This window comes from Cervus elaphus, chromosome 28, assembly GCF_910594005.1.
Source record: "Cervus elaphus chromosome 28, mCerEla1.1, whole genome shotgun sequence".
Lineage (NCBI taxonomy): Eukaryota > Metazoa > Chordata > Mammalia > Artiodactyla > Cervidae > Cervus > Cervus elaphus.
In genome coordinates, this window is record NC_057842.1 from 25,104,523 (window position 1) to 25,130,676 (window position 26,154).

At 38.8% G+C, this 26,154-nt stretch overlaps 1 long non-coding RNA gene across 1 annotated transcript in view; it reads right to left on the minus strand.

The window, feature by feature from the left end:
* LOC122685618 overlaps nt 1-26,154 on the minus strand; it is a 62,849-nt gene that overhangs the window by 26,029 nt on the left and 10,666 nt on the right. The gene's annotated exons all lie outside the window — the stretch shown is intronic.

The window sequence follows — 26,154 nt, forward strand, 5'->3', positions numbered from 1 at the left end:
TGGAAGTTAGCCTGTGTGTCAAACAATTGTAAATGCTTTGTTTATCATGGACAATAGAACCACAAAAATGTCCTGAAAGGAATATTGCTACAAATCAGGGTAAACTTTGATTTCTTTTAAGTGTTTAATTTATAAGCATTGCACTCACTATTTCCAAAGTCCTGAAAAATTAGTTGAGAATGGACTATAGATGATGGCCATGGAATATGTGGTCATTCCTGGATATCTTTTAAAATACTTTTTAAACCTCCAAAATATGTTCTACTATGTCACTACTCCTATTTCAGAGGTATCCATCTAGTTCAGGGTCTCATCACCTATCATCTTAATCATCCCAAAGTCCTCCTAGTTCTCTCTCCTCTAATCTCTTACCTCACTCAATCCATTCTACATAATGTTGTGAGGTAAGTCATTCTAAAACACTACTACAAAATGTTTTAAATGTAAAATGAAACTTTACTGTACATATTTTTATACTATCTATTTATTTTCTCTTTTCAAGGTTTAATTATTGTTTATCAAAGTAATATATTTAATAATTTAAGAAGCAGAAAATATTACAAAGCTTATAATGGACACAGCTCTCTCCTGCTTTACCCCTTTGTGTTCCCAATTGCTGCTCCCTAGAAGAAACTGTTTTCAAGTATCTTATGGGTTTCTACTGGTATTATTTGATACAATATGCTTATACTCTTAAGATTTCCCAATTTTAGACATTGCCTGTTGATTTTCTATCTGAAGGATGGGGATTTGTTTCAATTAAACATGCCTTGCTCCCTTCCTTTCTGGAAATAATTGGGGATATATCAATGGATAAGACCAAGTCCCCATCCTTAGGAACTTACATTCATTCTGGTGTGAAAAAATAAAAAGCAGACAAGTAGCCAAATAATTGGAGAATTCCAGAAAGTGATCCATGACATGAAAAAATTAAGCAGAGGAAAGAATACATGTCCCCTTCCTCCACTCACCCAATAGAGTTCTAATAAAACGTTTGATGCTTGCATGGGTATAACTAAATATTACTCAACACTGCAGCATAAATTATACTACGATTAACTTTCACTTACTGTACAAATATTTTCTCTGAGTCGGAAAGGGCCTTGTTATTGCATTTACTTAGTTTTTCATGTGCTGAGAACGAATTCGTTCCTAAACATGCTGCCAGGACTAGAAAATGTCTCTCGAGATGATCCAGTACTACAGCGAATCTCTCAGTTTCTCTTCCTCCTCCTCCTCTTTCATTACCCCTCCTGAGAGCCAGGTCCTCCCTCTCCAGTCCTCTCTGGGAGCTTTCCAGGCCTGCAGAACAGCTTTCACCCAGGGCTTTCCTTGATCCCCTTCCCCTTATGTTATTACTGTTAACTTATTTCTTTATTGTACTGGATATTTAGTAGACTATTTTAATTTGGAAACTCAAACTTTCACAGTTGGGACATCTGCTTGTATTATTTCTTTTATAATTTCCTTTCACTTTCTTCACACTTTTTCCCTGAAGTCCTTATTATCAATCAAATTTCCTCAATGTTCTATTTCAATCCACCTGCAATCATATTTTAAATATTCGATATTTTTGTCTTATTTTTTGAATGTGTGTATGTATATGTGTGTATATATATATACACACACATATGTATATTTATGTATATATAGTATGCATGGATGTATACTATATGTGTTTGTGTGTGTTCATCATTCAGTCGCGTCCAACTCTTTGCAACCCCATGGATGGTGACCCGCTAGGCTCCTCTGTCCATGGGATTTGTCAGGCAAGAATACTGGAGTGGGTAGCCATTCCCTACTTCAGAGAATCTTTCCAACCCGGAGATCGAAACTGGGTCTCCTGGATTGCAGACAGATTCTTTACCATCTGAGCCGCCAGGGAAGCCCTGCCCTTATGTATACCATATATGTATTATATATGTATGCATAGTATATTTTATATGTGTGTGTGTGTGTGTGTGTGTATACATAAAGATTTTGAATTTTCCAGGTCGCTGGGTGGGTAAAAAAATCTGCCTGCAATGGGGGAGGTGTAGGAGACATGGATTCCACCCCTGGGTTGGGAAGATCCCCAGGAGGATGGCATAGCCACCAGTTCTAGTATCATGCCTAAAGAACCCCAAGGGCAGAGGAGTTTGGCGGGCTATAGTCTATAGGGTTGCAAAGAGTAAGGACACTACTGAAGTGACTGAGCACATATAAAGTTTTTAAATGAATATAGTATTTTGTCTTTTCTTCCTGAAGATATTTCTTAAAAGGTTTATTTTTATTGTTGAAATTTCTTGCTGCTTTTTTTCTGTCTATTTTGCTGAAGGCTTTTCTTTGGTGATTCTTGAATGTCTATTCATACTAAAAGTAAGGCTGTTAAGCTCTAGGAGTTGTCAACCAGTGAGCTTTGCTGTAGGGAGACTGGGTCAGAGTTGAATCCCCTGAAGAGACAGGTGGGCCCCTGTAAATGTCAGTTTCTGTAGATCTTTGGCTTTGAGCTGGGAGTGTTTTCTAGTCTCTTGCCTGGGAGTATAGTGTGGCTATAGTGTTCTGGGAGCTAAGATGTGGCAGGAATGGAAGGGAAATGTTTTTCATGTAGATTCTCACACAATCCTCTTGTTTTTAACACATGGGACCTAATTAAACTTAAAAACTTTTGCATAGTAAGAGAAACCATAAACAAAACAAAAAGACAACCTACAGATTGGGAGAAAAATATTTGCAAATGATGCAACTGACAAGGGATTCCTTTCCAAAGTAAACAAACAGCTCATACAGTTCAATATCAAAAAATCAAACAATCCAACTGAAAAATTGGCAGTAGACCTAAATAGACATTTCTCCAAAGAAGACATACTGCTGGCCAACAGACACATGAAAAGATGCTCAATATTGTTAATTATCAGAGAAATGCAAATCAAAACTACAAAGAGGTATCACCTCACACTGGTCAGAATGGCTGCCATCAAAAAGTCTACAGATAATAAATGCTGAAGAGGGTGTGGAGAAAACAGAACCATCTGACACTGTTGGTGGGAGTGTAAATTGGTACAGCTACAATGGAAAATAATATCGAGGTTCTTTAAAAAGCTAAAACTAGATCCAGCAATCCCACTCCTGGGAATATACCCAGAAAAGATGAAAACTCTAATTTGAAAAGATACACACACCCCAAAGTCATTGCAAAGCTATTTACAATAGCCAAGACATGGAAGCAACCTAAATATCCATTGATAGATGAGTGGCTAAAGAAGATGTGGTACACATATACAATGGAATATTAACATTATTCTGCAATAAAAAGAATTAAATAATACCACTGGCAGCAACATAGATGGACCTAGAGATCATTATAACAAGTAAAGTAAGTCTGAGAAAGACAAATACCACATGATATCACTTATATGTGGAATTTTACAAAATGATACAAATGAACTCATTTACAAAACAGAAATATTAACAAATTCACAAACATAGAAAACAAGCTTACAGTTGCCAAAAGGGAAAGGGCAAGAAGGGATAAAATTGGGAGTCTGAGATTAACATACACACACTACTTATAAAGTAGATAAACAACAAGGCTCTACTGTGTAGCACAGGGAACTATACTCAATATCTTGTAATAAACTAAAAGAGAAAAGAATCTGAAAGAAAATAAAATATGTATGTATATGCATAACAGAATCACTTTGTTGTACACCTAAAACACTGTAAATCAACTATAGTTCAAAAAAAAAGATTCCCCCTTGGATGTGAGAATTGGACTATAAAAAAAGCTGAGCACCAAAGAATTGATGCTTTTGAACTGTGGTGTTGAAAAAGACTCTTCAGAGTCCCCTGGACTGCAAGGAGATCCAACCAGTCAATCCTAAAGAAATCAATCCTGAATATTCATTGGAAGGACTGATGCTGAAGCTGAAGCTCCAATACTTTGGCCACTTGATGCAAAGAACTGACTCACTGGAAAAGGCCCTGATCCTGGGAAAGACTGAATGCAGGAGGAGAAGGGGACGACAGAAGATGAGACTGTTGGATGTCAGCACCAACGCAATGGACAGGAGTCTGAGTAAACTCCGGGAGCTGGTGATGGACAGGGAAGCCTGGCATGCTGCAGTCCATGGGGTCGCAAAGAGTTGGACAGGACTGAGCGACTGTACTGAAGTGAGCCCTTGTTTTTAAAATGGTGTCTTCTGGTTCAATCTCTCCATCCTGTCTAGAACAGATGTAAGTTTTGTGGGGTCTCAAGCTTACATCATTTGGAGGACCCTGTTCCAGACCAAAAAAAATGTAAGATTATGAAGCACAATTTACATACAAGGCTTTGGAAGGGACCCGGGTGTGGGTAGCCCCAGGCCTAGGCTTTAGTAGCCTCAGGATCAGGCTGGCTCTGCATCCTGCCTTCTCCCAGACGCTGAAGGGTATGCCTGATGTTACTGGCTGCAGAGGGCATCTGGAGTCTTATTGTCACTTACTGTCATTCAACTAATTCTCTACTTTTTAGCTCCACCCCACACCCTGGTTCTTCAGGGATAACCAGCATCTTCCTATCTTGGAGCTTCACAATATTTATGGTTCAGCTGGTCCACTTCTTGTGGGGGGGCATCTCTCACTGCAGGCATTTGGGCTTCCGTTTCTCTGCTGAACTAAATCTCACCATTCAGTCGTGTACTTTGCACCTTCTAGAACCGTGTGGATATCTCTTGGCTGCTATTATTACCTACCTTGTTCTTTTTGTCATAGTGGGTTTATTCCTTTTTTTATTCCATTGCTGCCATTGATGAGGAGTTTTAGGAGAGTACAGAAATAAACAGGCTCAATTTGCTGTGTTTAATCAAAAGTCTTATTCTGGCCCTAGATAATTTCTATTTGTCATTAACACTACTGTTGTATTTTATTCATTTAAGTAAGTCAGGTGGTGCCAGTGGTAAAGAACCTGCCTGCCAATGCAGGAAATGTAAGAGACATGGGTTTGATCCCTGGGTTGGGAAGAGCCCCTGGAGGAGGAAATGGCAACCCACTCCAATATTCTTGCCTGGAGAATTCCATATACAGAGGAGCCTAGCGGGCTACAGTCCATAGGGCTGCAAAGAGTAGGACACAACTCAAGCAACTTAGCACACATGCACACATTCTAAAACTAAACATCCACTGTACTGTATATTTGAAACATAAATACTTCCATGTCTTCATAATCTGGTGCATTTTGAGACAACAAATGAAGTTAGTGTGTTCTCATATTAATTAACCTGAATATTCTGTAAAGGAGAATATACCAGAAAATGTCTACAATTTTTTAAAACAAAATTACAAAGTGATTCATATTAATAAAGGAATCTATAAAATCCTTATGTTTTATGAAAAAATACTTAGTCTAGTTTATTCTTCTAGACGGTGTTCAATAAATGTTTGTTAAATAAATAAATGCTCCCAGAAATAGTCCATCTCATCCACTCAGATGACTTCACTTCTATTAAAACACTTCCTTTCTCAAACGACTCTGCAAACTCTTGGTGAATGAGATGTAGAAATATTTATGGTAAGTTTTCCCAAACTGGAATCTCAGATTTGCAAGAACACTTTAAGAAAATCATGCGGGGCCAAGAACATTTTATAAACTCTTAAGTTCAACAAATTTCTTTACGATAAGGACTCCTTAGGGTCCTAACTATGATAATATGAATTGTGAATCCTTTACAGGGGGATAATGATAAGTATTTCTCAAATTTATTTCTTACCAACCCAATTTAGACAGCATACTTTTATTCCTTCCAGAGAAAATTGCATCAAAATACAGTTTAGAACATTTTTTGTCAACAGTGAAAGTGAAGTTGCTCAGTCGTGTCTGATTCTTTGTGACCCCATGGATTGTAGCCTGCTAGGCTTCTCCATCCATGTGTCAACAGTAGGTTTCCTAATTTTGGACCTGGAAAAGACCTCCTTTTAATTCTGAGGAGGAGGTATTTTCCTCCCATGCCAACTCTATTCTAGATCTTAATCTCTCAGCATTACTTCGCCTTGAAACTCTCTGGAATATCAGACTGTCTTCCCACAGGATCTAAATGATGCAGAGTGAAATAAAGCCTGTGTCAGGGAACCTTTGATAAGAGTTATTGGGGGAAAAGAAGAAATGAATAGAGGATAACAGTGAGATGGCCTCCCAAATGACGCTAGCAGTAAAGAACCTGCCTGCTAAGGCAGAGGCATAAGAGGCCCAGGTTCGGTCCCTGGGTTGGGAAGATTCCCTGGAGGAAGACATGGCAACCCACTCCGGTATTCTTGCCTGAAAGATTCCATGGACAGAAGAGCCTGGCAGGCTGTAGCCCACAGAGTCATAGAGTCGGACGCAACTGAGAGCAGCACTGCGTATGCATTTCTTTTACACAAAGGTGTTACATACTCTGTACCTTGTTTTGAGAAAATCAGGTAAAAACCTAACTTATATCTTGGATATTTTTATAGATTGAATTGGGTCTCCAAAAAGACATGCTGAACTCCTAACCCCCAGTATCTTAGAAAGTGACCTTATTTGGAAGTAAAGTCTTTGTAGATGTAAATAAAGTTAAGACGAGGTCATAGTGGAGTAGATTAGCCCTTAATACAATGTGACTGTTGTCCTTATAGGAGGAGGACACACATGCACGGTGACACTGTGATGTGATGACTGACCTCAGAGGCAGACAATGGAGTGATGCAGCTGCAAGCTAAGGCATGCCAGGGCTTGGCTACAAATAATCATCGGAAGCTAAGATCAGGCAAGGCACCATTTTCTAAGTTTCAGAGGGAGTAGGGCCCAGCCATCACCTTGATTTTGGACTTCTAGCATTCAGAACTGTGATACAATACATTTCCATTGTTTTAAGCCACACGGTTTGTACCTCTTTTTTCCAACAGTCCTAGATCTTTCCAAATCAATGGAGAGATGCTTCATTCTATTTGACAGGTACATAGTATTTAACTGCATGGCTGGACAATGATATACTTTTAATTTCATTTACTTCATGTATTAGGCCGTGCAGCACGGTTTGTGGGATCTCAGTCCTGACCAGGGACTGAACCCAGGCCACATCAGTGAAAGCTCCAAGTCCTAATCACTTGACCACCAGGGAATTCCCTGGACCACAGTTAATTTACTCAGTTCTCTGCTGACGAACATTTCAGTTGTTTAACCTTGTCATTAGAAACAACACAAAGCAAATAACTATATATATATATAAAAATATAGTTATATAACATAACTTATTATAACTTACAGCCATATTAACATATATTATATATACAGTATACTATAGTATAGTAGGGCTTCCCTGGTGGCTCAGATGGTAAAGAATCTGTCTGCAAGACAGGAGACCTGAGTTCAATCCCTGGGTCTGGAAGATCTCCCGCAGAAGGGAGTGGCTACCCCCTACAGTATTCCTTGCCTGGAGAATTCCATGAGCAGAGGAGCCTGGTGGGCTACAGTTCATGGGGTTGCAAAGAATAGGACATGACTGAGTGAATTTCAGAACATGATAGTATAGTAATATTAATAACTATATATTAATATATAACTATATACATCATATACTATAGTGTGTGTGTGTGTATAATTATATATGTCATTTCAAACAAATGTGAGACTATCCTGAGATAAACACACGGGAGTGGTGGATACTTAAACTGAAATAAGATGTTTTGTAAATGAACAAGAAATTATTATGACTTGAATAACCTTAAGTTTCCACAAACAGACAGTATAATAAAATTGTGCTTAAGCCAATAATGATGCTAAATGGCATAGCTTTGTCCTGACTTCTCCCCCATCTCTCTCCCTAACCGTCCCCCTGCTGTGTGACCTTTCAGACAAGCCTCCTTTCTTTTCTCTGGATCTCTGCTGCACTTGAATTTTCAGGGTGTTTTTTTTTTTTTTCTTTTTTTAAATTGTTGCATAGTTGATTTACAACATTGTGTTAATTTCTACTGTACTGCAAAGTGATTCAGTTTTATATGTATAGTCACAGACACACACACACACATATATATATATATATATACATTCTTTTATATATACTTTTTCATTATGGTTTATCACAGGATATTGACTATATCCCTGAGCTATACAGTAGAATCTTGTTGTTTGAGTTTTTAGTATTTTAATGTTTAATTTTTAAAATAAAATTTAATATTTATTTCAATATTTTAGGGTAGATATGAGAATAAAATTACCAAAAAACTATGAGCGAAATTGCCCCATATAAAGACAGGAGTTTCTACGTTTTCGCCTGCTTTGATAACTTTATTATGCCCTTCAACCACACTCGATTCTCACTAACACACACACATAGCTGCAGTGGGTAATATCTGTGTCTCACATTTGTTGTCATGTATTTAGTAGTTTCTTAACTGTCTCTGCCTTTATATTTGCCCACAACAGTTAGCCTACTGTCCTTTCCACAAATGTTACTACTTGACTTATAAGTATCTACTCAGTGCTTTTGTATGCTAAACTTTTCATCAGTGACAATTCTCTATCTCCTGAAGGCAGCCTGAGGATTTACTTTTATGGAGTATAGTTTCTATGAACCTCATTCTTCCTGTTTCTTCTTTTCTCAGAATAGAATAATGGTTGGGGATATATATTTTTAATCAACATATTTAAAAAAATCAGTACAAGATACATTTAATTGTCACGGCTAATCCATGATGAGAGCCCCATAAAGGAAGGAGGTAATTCACCTTGATTTCCTAGATCACAAAGACTTTTCTTTCTAGAAAGGGTTTAGGATTGGGACTCTGGTCACATGGTTATTATTCTTAGTATCCTCAGTCATGTTGCCTGCCAAGAATCGATGGAGCTAAGAGTAGGCTGTTTATACCATATAATTGGTAAAGTGCTGGGAAGAGGCCTAAGTCTTTACAGGTCTCCCCTAGAGCATTCCAAAGTACTTAAATTCCTATCTTCAGAGTCAAAGCTTTCTCTTGCTCAAATGTAAATAGCCTGAAGGGATATCATAATAAACCATTATCAGAAATCAGCAACTCGCTGGAAATAGGTCTTTTAGATTCTCCTCCTGCTAACACTATTTGGCCAAGAAGAAAGTGAGAATTCAGCCAAGACGTTTTCACTGAAGTGAGCTGAGTCCTGTGCTATTGCTGTTGTCTTGAGAGAGAGAAGGCTGGCCAGGTACACGGCCCCCATCACTCTCTCCACTGACCAGGAGACCAGAGCTCTTCTGGAAACAGGAACTACCGGGAATGGAGCGGTCTAGGAAACTGGGTTACAAGGACCTTCTTCACTTGCGTGCAGGGTCAAATGGATCATGAAAAGGTAGCTGTTAAGTTTTTCTAAACTTTCAGCATGACAAGTTGATGATTCTGGTAAAGCTCAAAATGGCATCTGGCAGGCAGAATGGTTCATCACATTTTTAAAAACATAATAATGTTGGAAGCATCTATTTTTGAACCAAGCAGTGTAGTGAGATGAAAGTATTCTGTACTTTCCTCCGTCTTCCCTTCTGCCCATTTCTTTGATCATGTGGGTCCACCGGTCTCCATCTACTGCCAGGGGCTATTTGACTTCCTTGATGAATATTTATGGATAACAAAGTAGTCACTAATTTCCACTGGGTCTTATTGATGCTGATTCCCAAACCTGAGATGTGCTTGGGGATTGACCGCCTGATTCATTGAGATAGATAGGTGTTTGTCTGTCTCTCTTTTCAAGTCTCACATGACTAGAAAAACTGTTGGAAGGAGGTGATCCAGGTAGACCTGTCCGGACTCTCAGCCACATCTTTTAAGAATTCACGTTCATTTCAGAAGCAGTAAAGAATTACAAATTGAAAAACTGAAAGCGCTCCATGGAGGAAATAAGTTACTTTGCTTGAGAACAGCCAACAAATTGCAGGTGCTTTCATAAATTATATTCACCCATCGATGTTTCAACTCAAGTATTACTTTCTGTTATTGATTTATTGAACTTGTCATATTATCTTTGTGAAATTTATCCGTTATGAAACAATCTGATCTAAGTAAAGAACCCTCCGCTTCTTACAATAGTATTTTTATTCAGTTACTGGCCCTTTCTCTTCCACCTAAAAACATGCACAAGCCTCTCTCCATCCTAAAATTTAAAAAAATTCCTTCTTGGCGCTATTTCCTACTCTAGTGAATGATTCACATCTCTCCTCTTTCTGGTAGACTTCTTGAGAAGCCCTCATGTCCTAACTCCCCATTTTCTCTTTAACTGACTGCAATAGTATCATTAATAATAACAATAGTTAATATTTCTTGAGTGAATGATGTGCGCCAGGCACTGTGCAGCTTCCATGTATTACCTGATTTAGGTCTTCCACGCGTCCGATGCAGTAAGTATCATCAGCAGCCCGTTGATACAGATGAGAACACAGAGGTTTAGAGAGTGTTTGTGTGTTGCTCACTCAAACAGTGAGTGGGTGGCAACAGAGCAAGTCTGGTTTCCTCCTGGAGATGCTGTCTATATCACTGCTGCAATGCACAATGTACTGTCTCTAACCACTTCTTGCAGCCAGTCATAGCCTAGTCATCATATCCATGGGTTTACAGTCAGTCTTCATTCTACTCTTTCTTCCCACAGCAGTTGCCACTGTTGGAACTTTGGACTTTTCTGCATCCTTCATTTCTATGATAATATGCAATTGTTGCTTCTACATTTCTAACTATATGACTTCCTGATTTGTCTTCCCATTCTCTCTAAAATGTTGGACTTTCCTTCTTCTTTTCAATGTCTCCCTTGGGTGATGTCAATGACTCCTATGTTCTCAATGATCAGTTCGGTTCAAATTCCACTGTCCCTTTCTCTTGAACTCCAGGTCCATCTGTACTTATAGGCACTGCTGCTGCTGCTAAGTCACTGCAGTTGTGTCTGACTCTGTGCAACCCCATAGACGGTAGCCCACCAGGCTCCGCCATCCCTGGGATTCTCCAGGCAAGAGTACTGGAGTGGGTTGCCATTTCCTTCTCCAGCTCATGACAGTGAAAAGTGAAAGTGAAGTCGCCCAGCTGTGTCCGACTCTTAGCGACCTCATGGACTGCAGCCTACCAGGCTCCTCTGTCCATGGGATTTTCCAGGCAAGAGTACTGGAGTGGGGTGCCATTGCCTTCTCCACTTATAGGCACTAGAAATACACAAATCAAATTTCATTCTATTTCCTTTTTTTTTTCATTTATTTTTATTAGTTGGAGGCTAATTACTTTACAATATTGTAGTAGTTTTTGTCATACATTGACATGAATCAGCCATGGATTTACATGTATTCCCCATCCCGATCCCCCCTCCCACCTCCCTCTCCACCCGATCCCTCTGGGTCTTCCCAGTGCACCAGGCCCGAGCACTTGTCTCATGCATCCAACCTGGGCTGGTGATCTGTTTCACCATAGATAATATACATGTTTCGATGCTGATCTCTCGAAACATGCCACCCTCGCCTTCTCCCACAGAGTCCAAAAGTCTGTTCTGTACATCTGTGTCTCTTTTTCTGTTTTGCATATAGGGTTATCATTACCATCTTTCTAAATTTCATATATATGTGTTAGTATACTGTAATGGTCTTTATCTTTCTGGCTTACTTCACTCTCTATAATGGGCTCCAGTTTCATCCATCTCATTAGGACTGATTCAAATGAATTCTTTTTAATGGCTGAGTAATATTCCATGGTGTATATGTACCACAGCTTCCTTATCCATTCGTCTGCGGATGGGCATCTAGGTTGCTTCCATGTCCTGGCTATCATAAACAGTGCTGCGATGAACACTGGGGTGCACGTGTCTCTTTCAGATCTGGTTTCCTCGGTGTGTATGCCCAGAAGTGGGATTGCTGGGTCATACGGCAGTTCTATTTCCAGTTTTTTAAGAAATCTCCACACTGTTCTCCATAGCGGCTGTACTAGTTTGCATTCCCACCAACAGTGTAAGAGGGTTCCCTTTTCTCCACACCCTCTCCAGCATTTATTGCTTGTAGACTTTTGGATAGCAGCCATCCTGACTGGCGTGTAATGGTACCTCATTGTGGTTTTGATTTGCATTTCTCTGATAATGGGTGATGTTGAGCACCTTTTCATGTGTTTGTTAGCCATCTGTATGTCTTCTTTGGAGAAATGTCTGTTTAGTTTTTTGGCCCATTTTTTGATTGGGTCATTTATTTTTCTGGAATTGAGCTTCAGGAGTTGCTTGTATATTTTTGAGATTAATCCTTTGTCTATTTCCTTTAAAGCCTGTTTCTCCCTCTGCATTTCCTCCATCATTTAAAACACAGATTATCTAACATACAAGCTGAAGGATGGGGGAAAGGTTTTCTTTTTTTACATCTATTTCTTTTTCACACCTGCATTTAATTGGTTACTATACCCTGTGTATTCTGATTTTTTAACATAAAAATTTGTTCATTCATGTCCATTACCATTCCTGCTGCTTTAACTCAGACTCTTACCCTATCTTGTCCCTTTTGAGGTCAAGTAGTGTGTGTTGTACTTCATAGTAGTCCCTGCAATAGCTAGCCCAATTTTGTACACAGATATAGATTATCAGGCACTTGTTCAGTGATAAAGTGAAAAAAAGTGAAAGTGAAGTCGCTTAGTCGTGTCCAACTCCTTGCGACCCCATGGACTATAGTCCACCATGCTCTTCCATCCATGGGATTCTCCAGGTAACAATACTGGAGTAGGATGCCATTTCCTTCTCCAGGGGATCTTCCTGACCCAGGGATCGAACCCGGGTCTTCCACATTGCAGGCAGATGCTTTACCAGCTGAGCCACCAGGGATAGATGAATATCTATTCAACACGTAACATTTCATGAAGATTATTCTACTGTCTAATATTTACATAGAACTTGCTCTCATCAGACATAATTCTAAATGCTTTAGCTGTATTAACTTAGTTAATCTTCACAAATTTCTTCTGAAATTGGTACAATTATTATTCCCATTTTATAGATGGGGAAACAGAGAAACTGACTTGCTCAAGTTTATACAGCTAATAATTGGCAGAACTGGAATAAGATCAGTCTGGCTTCAAATTCATGCTCTTAACCATTGTACTTCCCTGTTGTTGTTTAATTGCTAAATCATGTCTGACTCTTTTGTGACTTCATGAACTGTAGACGCCAGGCTCCTCTGTCCACGGGATTTCCCAGTGGGTTCATATTTCCTACTCTGGGGGATTTCCCAGCCCAGGGATCGAATCCATGTCTCCTGCTTGGCATGTGGATTCTTTACCCCTGAGCCCCCAGGGAAGCCCATTGTACTTTCTTATGTTTCCCTTTGTTCTGCTTCTGTGTATCAGACTGAGATCCCAATTATTTTCCACTAACAATTTTTATTTTTTTGTCCACTTCCTGTTAGATCTGATTAGACTATCATTATTTTTATATTGCAATTTGGCTGACAGAGAGCTTTTTCTTAGATTCAGAAAAGTGTCAGTAATGTCATTTTCTTGTTCACTGGCTCTTACAGATCAGCAGTATTTTCATTATGAAATTTCTTTGCAAAATCTTTTCAACAAGTGGGAAGCTGCTAAAGAGCGCAGGGAGCTCAGCTCTGTGATCTGTGATGACCTACAGGAGCGGAATGGGGGTGGGAGGGAGGCTCAAGAGAGGGGATATATGTATACTTACAGCTGATCCCCATTGTTGTATAGCAGACGCGAATGCAACATTGTAAAGCAATTATACTCCAATTAAAAACTAAATTAAAAAGGAATCTTTCAGAAATAGAAACTAGTCTACTGCAGACAGCCAATGAAAATATAACATCCAATACAAAAGAAAAATCTTTTCAAAACGGGTATCCATTATATGAGCATTAGTTAACTAGAGCACATAGTGCATACTTTCATTTCGCTGACTTCTTGGGTTCCCTCAAGGGAAGGACTAAGCGCAGGTCATTTTCTGGGGAGCTGACCCTCGGAAGCAGGGTGCATGCTTCCTTGGAAGCATGATGCAGAGTGTGATAATGATGCCGCTCTGGGCTCAACCCCAATAGTGACCTTCGGAGAAGCCAGGTGAGATACACCTCAGAATCCTGGGCCTGGACGCAGCACGGCTGCGGCACTTAAGACACCAGCTTCCTGTCCCCGAGGGTTGATGGGTGTCTTGGCGGCTTTCCATCTCCTTGACTTCTGAGTTGCAGAAGTCAATCTTTGGCAGAGCAAACGCCTGTGGTGCTGGAGAACCAAGAGGAAGAAGAGAGACGGTGGTGGTGCTAGAGGTGGAAGCTTTTAGCTTGCTGCCAACTGTGCCTAAGGTGAACTCAGGTGGGTCTGGCAGGTATGGGGCGTGGCATCTACAGTATCTGCTACACCTGGTGAAAGTGAAGTTGCTCAGCCATGTCCGACTCTCTGTGACCCCATGGACTGGGCTCCTCCATCCATAGGATTCCCCAGGCAAGAATATTGGAGTGGGTTGCCATTTCCTTCTCCAGGAGATCTTCCCGATCCAGGGATTGAACCCAGGTCTCCCGCATTGTAGGCAGATGCTTTGCCATCTGAGCCACCAGGGCAATCCGAATCCTAACCTTCTCCACCTGGTGAAGGTTAGGATTAAGGTCAGGATTAGGACACTCTGATAAATTGAAAGGATTAAGACACTCTGATGAAGTAAAGAAAGAAAGGAGGGCACCAGCAACTGTTTCTTCCTTTCTTTCCTCAGGATGTATTCAGTACCATATTTTGGCAATCCATGTATTAAACATTAGCAGTAAAGTATAACTTCTTTAACATTTTGGGGCTTCCCAGGTGGTGTCAGTGGTAAAGAACCCACCTGCACTGCAGGAGGCATAAAGAGACGCAGGTTCGATCCCTGGATTGGGAAGATTCCCTGAAGGAGGGCATGGCAACCCACTCTAGTATTCCTGCCTGGAGAGTCCCACGGACAGAAGAGCCTGGCAGGCTGCAGTCCATGGGGTCACAGAGAGCTGGACACGACTGAAGCGACTTAGCACACATGCAGTATTTTCTTCCCACATTGAGAAGATCATCTTGGATATCTCGTGGGAGCTTGCTAGGTGTTGCAGGCTCCAGCAGCCTTTGTGTTTCCAATGCAAAACTGTGGGTTTCTGCATACTCTCCAAGGACAAGTGTCAGAATATTCTGGAGACCTCTGGAGGGCGCTGAAACATCAAGGAGCTCTCTTACAAGAAGTATTGTAGGGAGCTGCTGACTATTCAAGAAAACGAACTAGAGGAAGACGATGATACCTTATTTCCATGTGTGTTGATCTACAGGACATGTTTCAATATTATGTCATGATGTTTATAATCACGGTGAAACTAAAATTTTCGCTAAACACATTTTTGGCATTGTCACAATTCTATACTTGAATTTAAGAGAAACTAATTGAATAATCTGACATTCTAATAACATTGATTAGGTAACTCCTAAACGCTAAATCTCTGTAAAAAGTAGTATGAGTTATAAAAAGGTGAGTGAAAGTCAGTCTCTTGCTTACAATACATTAGAAGGAGTGAGCATTGCATGTAAGCAACCATAAAGCAGGGTGGAAAGTGATAAAATCCATAAAAAAAAATACCATGGGCTGTGAAAATTCTAAGATAGAAAAATTATTTCTGCACCAAGCAATTTATTATTTCTTATGGTAATATTACTAGCTAAGCTTAGCCCAAATGTCCTGGAAATTTCATTAAATGTGGCCTACTTGCTGGCCCCACTTGCCAGCCTGCTAGTTGAAGTTTAATAATAAGCAGACATGGGCTTAGAAAAGACAGACGGGTCCCAGATGGGCCTTTAACTCAGTGATAACTGCACTGGTCTCTAAAAATGCTCTCAAGAGGAAAAGCAAAGCCCTTCTTTAATTCTTAATTATAAAAAAATCTAACATCATGTGGTCTGCTTTTAAGCCACAAACTTTTAGGTATACAAAAGGAACACTGGAAACAAAAATTGTGCAATATTTGTATTGACAAAACTATTGTTGAGTTTTCTTGAGCACGAAAACATCTTTCTCAACAAAGATTTTATCATAAAATAGAACTGTTAGGTGTCTTTTTTCTTAACCAAAAGTCAATTTTTAGTAAAATTATGCAATTGAAAGAGTCTATAACAGATATTTTAATAGAAAACCAAGTTCAGCAAAACTATTGAGAATTAAAGTAAATATTTCATGCTCAGATAAGTAGGAACTCTGTACTTTTCATATTGGGTACAACTTGTGATCACTAAGTATATCTTTTCATTCTGTCCAAAGACTGAAAAAAAAAGTTATAATGAATTGCCTGTGATAACATCTATTCTTTGCATTGTCCACATAGAGCATGTATTAGACAGCTCTTTGAAAACACAGTTCAGTCACAATCTCCAAATTAGTATTTACATATTATTATACATGGTTATGGGAGAAAATCCTGGCTCAGATGGTAAGGAGTCCACCTGCAATGCAGGAGACCCGGGTTCAATCCTTGGGTCAGGAAGATCCCCTAGAGAAGGGAATGGCAACCCAGTCCAGTATATTCCTGTCTGGAGAATTCCATGGACAGAGGAGCCTGGTGGGCTATAGTCCATGAGGTCAGAAAGAGTTGGACACGACTGAGCAACTTACACTTTTACTTTCATGCATAGTTATATTTTATTTAATTATATATAATTACAATTTTATATATTTTGTTTATGTGAACCTGATAAATGACTTCCCTGGTGGTGCAGTGGATAAGAATCCGCCTGCCAATGCAGAGGACATAGGTTCGATCCCTGGTTTGGGCAGATCCCACACGCTGCAAAGCAGCTAAGTCCAGGGTACCACAAATACGGAGTCTGTTCCCTAGAGCCTGTAAGCTACAGTTACTGAAGCCTGCATGCCTAGAGCCTGTGCTCTGCTTCAAGAGGAGCATTGCAAAGAGAAGCCTGCACTCTGCAGGGAGGAATAGCCACCCCCACTCACTGCAACTAGAGAAAGCCCACGCAAAGCAATGAAGACCCAGCACAGCCAAAAATAAATAAATAAACAAAATTATTTAAAAAAAACTTCTCCTAACACCCAAATATGGAAGTATCAAGCTAAATTCTATTGTTTGATACAATGAATATTGCAATAGTGAATGTATATCATGGGAAGTCTATTATTATTTTTTAACATTTTTTTCCCCCACGAAGTACTTTTTTCCTTTAGGAAAAAGAGTAAGAGAAAGATCAGTTTGCATGAAAAGTGATGTTATATAATCTCTAAAGCTTTTTCTGAAAAATTAAAAAAAATTATTCTAAAATTCCTATTAGTTAGGAAGCCATCAGGTTGATCATTTAGGTACTTGATCATTTAGGTACTACACTAAGATTAAAGTAGATGATTGAAAAATAAAATAAAGTAGATGACTGAAAACTTGTAATTAGTTTGTAATTTATCCATCCATCCATCCAGTCCTTCAATAAGTGCTTTCCTTGACAATGAAGATACAAAGAAAGAAGGACTATAGTCTGATGTTAAAGTCAACCATGTAAACAAATAATTATCATACATGAGGAGTCATAACTTGCATGGGTATTGCAGAGGAGGGGTCAGTACATGCTCTTTGAGGCCAACATGTTTCAAGAAGAAGCTGGTGTTAAGCCAAGTATGAGAGAATAAATCTGAGTTTACCAGGCAGGCATAGAAAATGTATGTATGGAAAGTCCTCTGAGTAGAGTGTTGAATGCTCAGAAAATAGAAAGAAAAAAAATATGACAGGTTTAGGTAACCATAAACTGAATGGTATTGCAAGAGAATGGAATACAAGGAGTAGTTTCAGGCAAGTGGTGTGAGAGGCCGTCAGTATTATACTAAAGGTCCATTATCTTACTCTGGAGGTAAGCAGTTACCATTAGGGCACTGAGCAGGGAATGAACTGCTCAGAATTTTACCTTTAGAAAGACCTCACCTGTGATAGAGTGAAGAGCGAGTTAGAAAACAGACAGACTGGAAGTACTGAGTTTTGTACATGTATTTCTACTCTTTATATGGAATGTCTTTGGTTCTTCCAGATCCACCCATATTCACATCGAATTCTTTAATCTGTGAGACTGGAAGTTTAACACTTCCACAAATTTCTCCCAGGACTCTCTTATTTATGGTCATTATTACGTCCAAAACTTACTTGTCCAATGGTGTTTCTTTCTAATTAAAACATTTTGCTATTATTTTAACAGTTTTGAGATATAATTTACATACTAAATAATTAATCTATTTAAAATACAAAATTAATTTTTCTGGGATACTCACAGAGTTATGAAGCCATCACCAAAATCAAATCAATTTTAGAACATTTCCATCACTTCCCCAAAGGAATCCATATCCATTAGCAGACACTCCCTATTTCCCCCACTACCAGTTCCAGCCTTGGGCAACCACTCATCTACTTTCTGTCTCTATAGATTTGCCTACACTTGATATTTCATAAAAACGGCATCATACAATATGTGACCCCTCCTGACTGCCTTTTTTACATAGCAAGATACTTATGATTCATTCATGTTATAGCATGTATTAGTATTTCATTGTTATTGTCAAATAACATATCATTTATTGACATTTTTATTGTCAAATAATATACCATGAAAATATTGGCATTATTATAAAGAAATATTTCACTTTTCACACTACTACAATATTTGTTTATAATTTACCGGTTGTTAAAGATTTGGGAACAATGTCCACACATTGTTCAAAGTGTGAAAACACTTTTTGGCTCATATGCCTAACGCTGCTATGAACATTCATTTACGAGTTTTCATGGGGACGTATGTATTCCGTTCTCTTGGATATTTACCTAGGGGTGCAATTGCTGAGTCACATGATAACCTTTACTAACAATCTGAGGAGCTGTCAAGCTGTTTCCCACAGCAGCTGCATTTAACGTTCCCACCAGCAGTGTCCAAGGACTCCGGTTTCTCTAAATCCTCACCAACGCTTGTCATTACTTGTCTTTCTGATGATAGTCATCCTAGCGGGCTTGAAGCATTATCTCACTGTGGTTTTATCTTGCATTTTCCTAGTAGGCAATGATATTGAGCCTCTTCTCAAGGTCTTATTGGCTATCCGTATACCTTCTTTGGAGGAATGTCAATTCAGATATTTTGCCCATTTAAAAAGCAGGTCTGTCTTTTTGTTGCTGAGTTGTAAGAGTTCCTTGCATATTCTGGATAGAAATCTGTTATCAGACATATGATTTATATATGTTTTTTCCCATTCTCCAATACTTTGGCCACCTGATGCAAAGGGCTGACTCATTTGAAAAGACCCTGATGCTGGGAAAGATTGAGGGCAGGAGGAGAAGAGGACAACAGAGGATGAAATGGTTAGATGGCATCACCGACTCAATGGACATGAGTTTGGGTAAACTCCGGGAGTTGGTGATGGACAGGGAGGCGTGGCGTGCTGCGATTCATGGAGTCGCAAAGAGTCGGACACCACTGAGCGACTGAACTGAACTGGTCAATGTTTGTAAAAATCTCAAATGAGAATTTAATAAGGACTGTTTTGAATGTTTAGATCAATCTGTAGAATACTGTCATCTTACTATTAAGTTTTATGAGCAAGGGATTTCTATCCTCTTATTTGGATCTCCTTAAGTTACTTCAGTGATGTTTTGTAGATTTGCCCACTAGCTTTATTGAGATATAATTGAGGTATAAAATTATATGTATTTAAAGTATATGATGTGATGAATGTATATGTATGTCATGAAATCACTACCACAATCAAGTTAATTAACACATCCATCAATTCACATAATTACTTTTTTTGTGTGTGCTCTATAAGATCTATTCACATACTCACCATGCTGTGATCCTCATAATGTATTCATCTTATAACAGTAAGTTTGTACCCTTTGAATAGCATCTCATTTCCACCACTCTCAGACCCTGGCAACCAACATTCTACTCTCTGGGTCTATGAAATAAAAACTGTTTTATTCCATATATAAGCAATACCATGTAGTATTTGTCTTTTTCTGTCTCACTTATTTCACTTAGCATATGCTCTCCCACGTTTATCTATGTTGTCACAAATGGCAGAATTTCCTTTTATTTTATGGCAAATAATAGTCCCTTGTGTACATATACCACATTCTATTTATTTATATGCTGATTTATATATTTATATTATATAGTTAGACTGTTCACATCTTGGCCACTTGTGAATAATGCTGCAATGATCATAGGAGTGCAGAAATCTCTTTGAGATACTGATTTCATTGTCTTCAACTATATATGAAAAAGCAGAATAGTGGGATCACTTTAATTTTTAATTTTAATTTTTTAAATTTTTAATTTTAATTTTTTTGAGGGACCTCCATATTGTTTTCCATAATGGCTGCACCAATTCTCATTCCCGCCTAACAATGTATAAGGATTTCCTCCTGCACGGTTGGTGGGAATGTGACTTGATGCAGCCACTTTGGAGAATAGTATGGAGGTTCCTTAAAAATATAATCCCTAATCATATGATCCTGCAATCTCAATCCTGGGCATATGTCTAAAGAAAACTCTTCCTTGAAAAGACACAAGCACCCCAATGTTCAATGCAGCACTATTTGCAATAGTCACGATGTGGAAGCAACCCATGTCCATCAGCAGATAAATGGATAAAAATAATGTGGTATATATAACAGAATATTACTCAGCCATAAAAAATAATGAAATAATGCTATCTGCCACAACATGGATGGACCTAGAGATTGCCGTACCAAGTGAAGTCACACAGAGAAAGACAGGTATCATACACCACTTATAGGTGGAATCAAAAACAATGATACAAATGAACTTATTTTCAAAATAGAAACAGACTAACAGTTATAGAAAACAAACTTGGGCTTACCAAAGGGGAAAGGTGCAGGGGGAAGATAAATTAAGAATATAGGGTTAACAATACATACTACTAAATATAAGGTAAACAAACAGCAAGGACCTACTATATAGCACAGGGAACTATATTCAACATCTTATAATCTATAACGGAAAAGAATCTGAAAAAAGAGTATGTGTGTGTGTGTGTGTGTGTGTGTGTGTGTATGTATGTGTACATATATATAACTGAATCACTTTACTGTGCACTTAACACAACATTGCAAATCAACAACACTTCAATAAAAAAGAAATGTTACCTTCTTTTCTATTTTTGGAAAAATTTATGAAAAATTAGAATTCTTATTTAAGTGTTTGGTATAAATTACCTGTGATGTTGCCTGGTCATTGGCTTCCCTTGTGAAAAGTTTTTTGATTATTAACCAAGACTCTTTACATGTTAGAAGTCTATTCAGATTTTCTATTTCTTTTTGAGGCAGTTTTAGTAACGTGTCTTTCTAGAAAATTTTCCATTCATTTAAATTACCACTTTTATTGGTACACTCTTATTCATAGCATTCTTTCATAATTCTTTTTATTTTTGTAAGGCTGATGATAGTGTGCTCTCTTTCAATCCTGATTTTAGTAATTGGAGTCTTTTTAGTTTAAAGTTTTAACAATTTTGTTGACCTTGAAGAACTTACTTTAGCTTTTGTTGATTTTTTAAATTATTTTATCCATTTCATTTATTTCAGTTCTAATTATTATTATTCCTTCCTTATCCTTGCTTTGGGTTTAATTTGATCCTTTTTTTCCAGTATCTTTTAAAAAGATATTTATTTTTATTTAATTGGCTGTGCCAGGTCTTAGTTGTGGCATTCTCTGACCAGGGATCAAACCTAGGCTCCCTGCATTGGGAGAACAATGTCTTAGCCACTGGGCCACTGCAGAAGTCCTCCCAGTATCTTAAGTGAAATGTTTAATCATTGTTTGAGATTGTTTCCTTTTCTTCCCCCATGCCCGTGTTTGCTGTTCAGTTGCTAAGTTGTATCTGACTCTTTGTGAACCCATGAACTGCAGCATGCCAGGCTTCCCTGTCCTTCACTATCTCCTGGAGTTTGATCAAACTCATGTCCATCAAGTCAGTGATGCCACCCAACCATCTCATCCTCTGTTGTCCCCTTCTCCTCCTGCCCTCAATCTTTCCCAGCATCAGGGTCTTTTCCAGTGAATCTGCTCTTCATATCAGGTGACCAACGTATTGGAACTTCAGCTTAGTCATCAGTCCTTCCAATGAATATGCAAGGTTGATTTCCTTCAGGATTGACTAGTGGGATCTCCTTGTAGTCCAAGGGAGTCTCAAGAGTCTTCTCCAACACCACAGTTCAAAAGCATAACTTCTTCGGTGCTCAGCCACCTTTATGGTCCAACTCTCATCCATACATGACTACTGGAAGAACCATAGCTTTGACTATGCAGACCTTTGTTAAAGTGATGTCTCTGCTTTCTAATATGCTGCCTAGGTTTGTCATAGCTTTTCTTCCAAGGAGCAAGTGTCTTTTAATTTCATGGCTGCAGTTACCATCTACAGTAATTTTGGAGCCCAAGAAAATAAAATCTGTCACTGTTTCCATTGTTTCTCCATCTATTTGCCATGAAGTAATGTGACTTTATTTTTCTGGGCTCCAAAATCACTGCAGATGGCGACTGCAGCCATGAAATTAAAAGACGCTTACTCCTTAGAAGGAAAGTTATGACCAACCTAGATAGCATATTAAAAAGCAGAGACATTACTTTGTCAACAAAGGTCTGTCCAGTCAAGGCTATGGTTTTTCCAGTGGTCATGTATGGATGTGAGAATTGGACTATAAAGAAAACTGAGCACTTGAGAATTGATGCTTTTGAACTGTGGTGTTGGAGAAGACTCTTGAGAGTCCCTTGGACTGCAAGGAGATCCAACCAGTCCATCCTGAAGGAGATCAGTCCTGGGTGTTCACTGGAAGGACTGATGCTAAAGCTGAAACTCCAATACTTTGGCCACCTGATGCGAAGAGCTGACTCATTGGAAAAGACCCTGATGCTGGGAAAGATTGAGGGCAGGAGGAGAAGGGGACGACAGAGGATGAGATGGTTGGATGGCATCACCGACTCAATGGACATGGGTCTGGGTGGAGTCCAGGAGTTGGTGATGGACAGGGAGGCCTGGCATGCCGCGGTTCATGGGGTCGCAAAGAGTCGGACACGACTGAGTGACTGAACTGAACTGAATGTGATCATAAGTAGGTGTTTACAGCTATAAATCTCTCCCTAAGAATTTCTTAGCTTCCCTGGTAACTCAGGTGGTAAAGTATCCACCTGCAATGCAGACGTGGGTTCAACCCCTGGGCTGGGAAGATACTTGGAGAAGGGAATGGCAACCCACTCCAGTATTCTTGCCTGGAGAACTCCACAGACAGGGGAACCTGGTGGGCTACAGCCCATGGGGTCGCAAAGAGTTTGACAGAACTGAGTGACTAACACGCATGCATATGAGAATTGCTTAAATTACATCTCGTACATTTTAGTATATTATATTTTCATTTTCAATCATTCATCCTAAAATATTTTCTAATTTTTCTTTTGACTTCCTCTTTGACCCATTGGTTATATAGTAGTGTACTGGTTAAATTCCTCATTATTTGTGAATATCCCAAATTTCTTTCTGTTATTAATTTCTAATTTCCACTGTGATCAGAGAAATACTTTCTATAATTTCAATCCCTTTAAATTTATTGAGGATTTTTTTACAGCCTAGCATATAGTCTACCCTGAGCATATACTCAGACAAATGTGTATCCTGATGTTGTTGGATGGAATTTTCTATAGATGTCCATCAGACTGTTTTGCATATAATGTTGAAGGTTTCCATTTACTTTGTTGATTGTCTACTTTGATGTTCTATCCATTATGGGGGAAGGTAGTGAACTCATGAACTGTTTTTGCCAAATTGTCTATTTTTCCTTACATTTCTCTTTGTTTTTATTTCATGTATTTCAGAGCTCTGATGTTGTGGGCATATAGGTCTATAGTTATTATAACATTCTGATAGTTTGACTCTTTCATTATAAATTGCCCACTTTATCTCTAGTATCATTTTCTTTTCATTTAAAGTCTATTATAGTTCATATTATTGTAGTCATTCTAGCTTTCCTTGGTTGATGTTTGCATGATTTTATCTTTTTCCATTCTTTTACTTTCAATCTATTTGTATCTTTGAACCTAAGAAGCTTCTTCTGTAGACAGTAAATAGTTGGATCATGTTTCTTATCCAATTTGACAATTTCTGCCTATTGATTGGATTATTTAACCCATTTGCATTTAATATTATTATTGATATAGCTGGATTTATGTCTGTCATTCAAATTTTTATTTTCTACTGGCTAATGTAATGACTGTCTAACGTCCATCTAGTCAAGGCTATGTTTTTTCCAGTAGTCATGTATGGATGTGAGAGCTGGACTATAAAGAAAGCTGAGCACCGAAGAATTGATGCTTTTGAACTGTGGTGTTGGAGAAGACTCTTGAGAGTCCCTTGGACTGCAAGGAGATCCAACCAGTCAATCCTAAAGGAAATTAGTCCTGAATATTCATTGGAAGGACTGATGTTGAAGCTGAAATTCCAATACTTTGGCCACCTGACGTGAAGAACTGACTCATTGGAAAAGACCCTGATGCTGGGAAAGACTGAAGGCGGGAGGAGAAAGGGACAACAGAGGATGAGATGGTTGGATGGCATCACTGACTCAGTGGACATGAATTTGAGTAAACTCCGGGAGTTGGTGATGGACAGGGAGGCCTGGCGTGCTGTAGTCCATGGGGTTGCTAAGACTTGGACATGACTGAGCAAGTGAACTGAACTGAACTGAACTAATGTCTTTTTGTTTCTGTTCCCTCTACTGCTCTATTTTGAATTAAGTGAATATTTTCTAGAGTAGTACTTTAATTACTGTGATTACTTTTTCACTATTTTAAAACTTATTTTGTTAGTGATTGCTCTAGGGGTTACTATGTACATATTATCAGAATCTATTTCAGATTTAAACAAACTTAACTACAATGTGATATAGAAACATTACTTCCAGGCAGTGTCATTCTCTCTTTCCCCTTTCCCACTATCCCTGTTATACATGTCACATGTATATATGCTATTAATCTACCAATAGTACTATCTTATATAATTTTATATGTACTAAACAGGCTGAGAAAAGATGGGAACAAGTTTATATATAGAGTTTGTTAGAGTAACCTTTCTGTTTACTGATTTTGGTTCCCTATTTGTGTTCTTGCCTGGAGAATCCCAGGGACTGGGGAGTCTGGTGGGCTGCCGTCTACGGGGTCGCACAGAGTCGGACACGACTGAAGTGACTTAGCAGCAGCAGCAGCATGTATGTTCTAAGGATTCAAGTTACCATCAGGGGTCATTTCCTTAGCACAACACAGCTTTGGTCTCATCTACCTTCTTGGTGTTGTTATTGTCAAATATATTACATTTCTATATGTTCTGGTCCAACAGTACAATTACAAGCAAAATATACAACTGTGTTTTAAATTAGTTAAGGAAAGAAATAAGAAGACATATTCATTTATACCATCTTATAACTAGAATGAATTATTTTGTTTATTGAAAAAGTTAAGTTTAAAATAGATTGACTCTTGTGTGGCTCCATCCACCCACCCCCTGACTCGTATGTTGAAGCGCAAAGTGCTTGTGTTAGAAGGCGAGGCTGCTGGAGGTAATTGGGTTGAGATGGAGTCGTTAAGGGGAGGCTCCCATGGGGTTAGAGTTCTTACCAGGGGAAGGGGAAACGCCAGAGCGCCATCTCTTGGCCGTACACACAGAGGCTCTATGAGCAGCAGGCAAGGTGGTGGCTGCCTACAAGCCAAGATAAGAGGCCCCAGACTGTAACCCACCCTGCCAAGACCTAGACTTGGGACTTTCCAGGCTCCAGAACTGTGAGAAAAAAATGTTTAACTCAGTTTATGGCATTTCACTATGACTTTATGGCATTGGCAGCCTGAGGTAAGACATTAAATTAACAATTAAATGCAAGGAGGAGTAGTTTTTGAAGCCATCTCTAAGATTTGTTTTGACTTCAAGAGGGCTTTTCTTAGCTCTCTCTTTCACTGACTCCCTGGTGAACTGGTTAGACTGTGGTTCTACAGGAGCTTTTTGGGGGGGGGTATGAGTGCCCTAATTTAATAAGTATTAGTTTCTTTAAGATATATTAATCAATTGAGAAAAATTAAAAAAGCCATTGGAACTAAATGGGCAAAAGATATGAACAGGAGGAAATATAAATTGTTTTTAAACATATGAAGATTATCAACCTCACTTACAATTAAAGA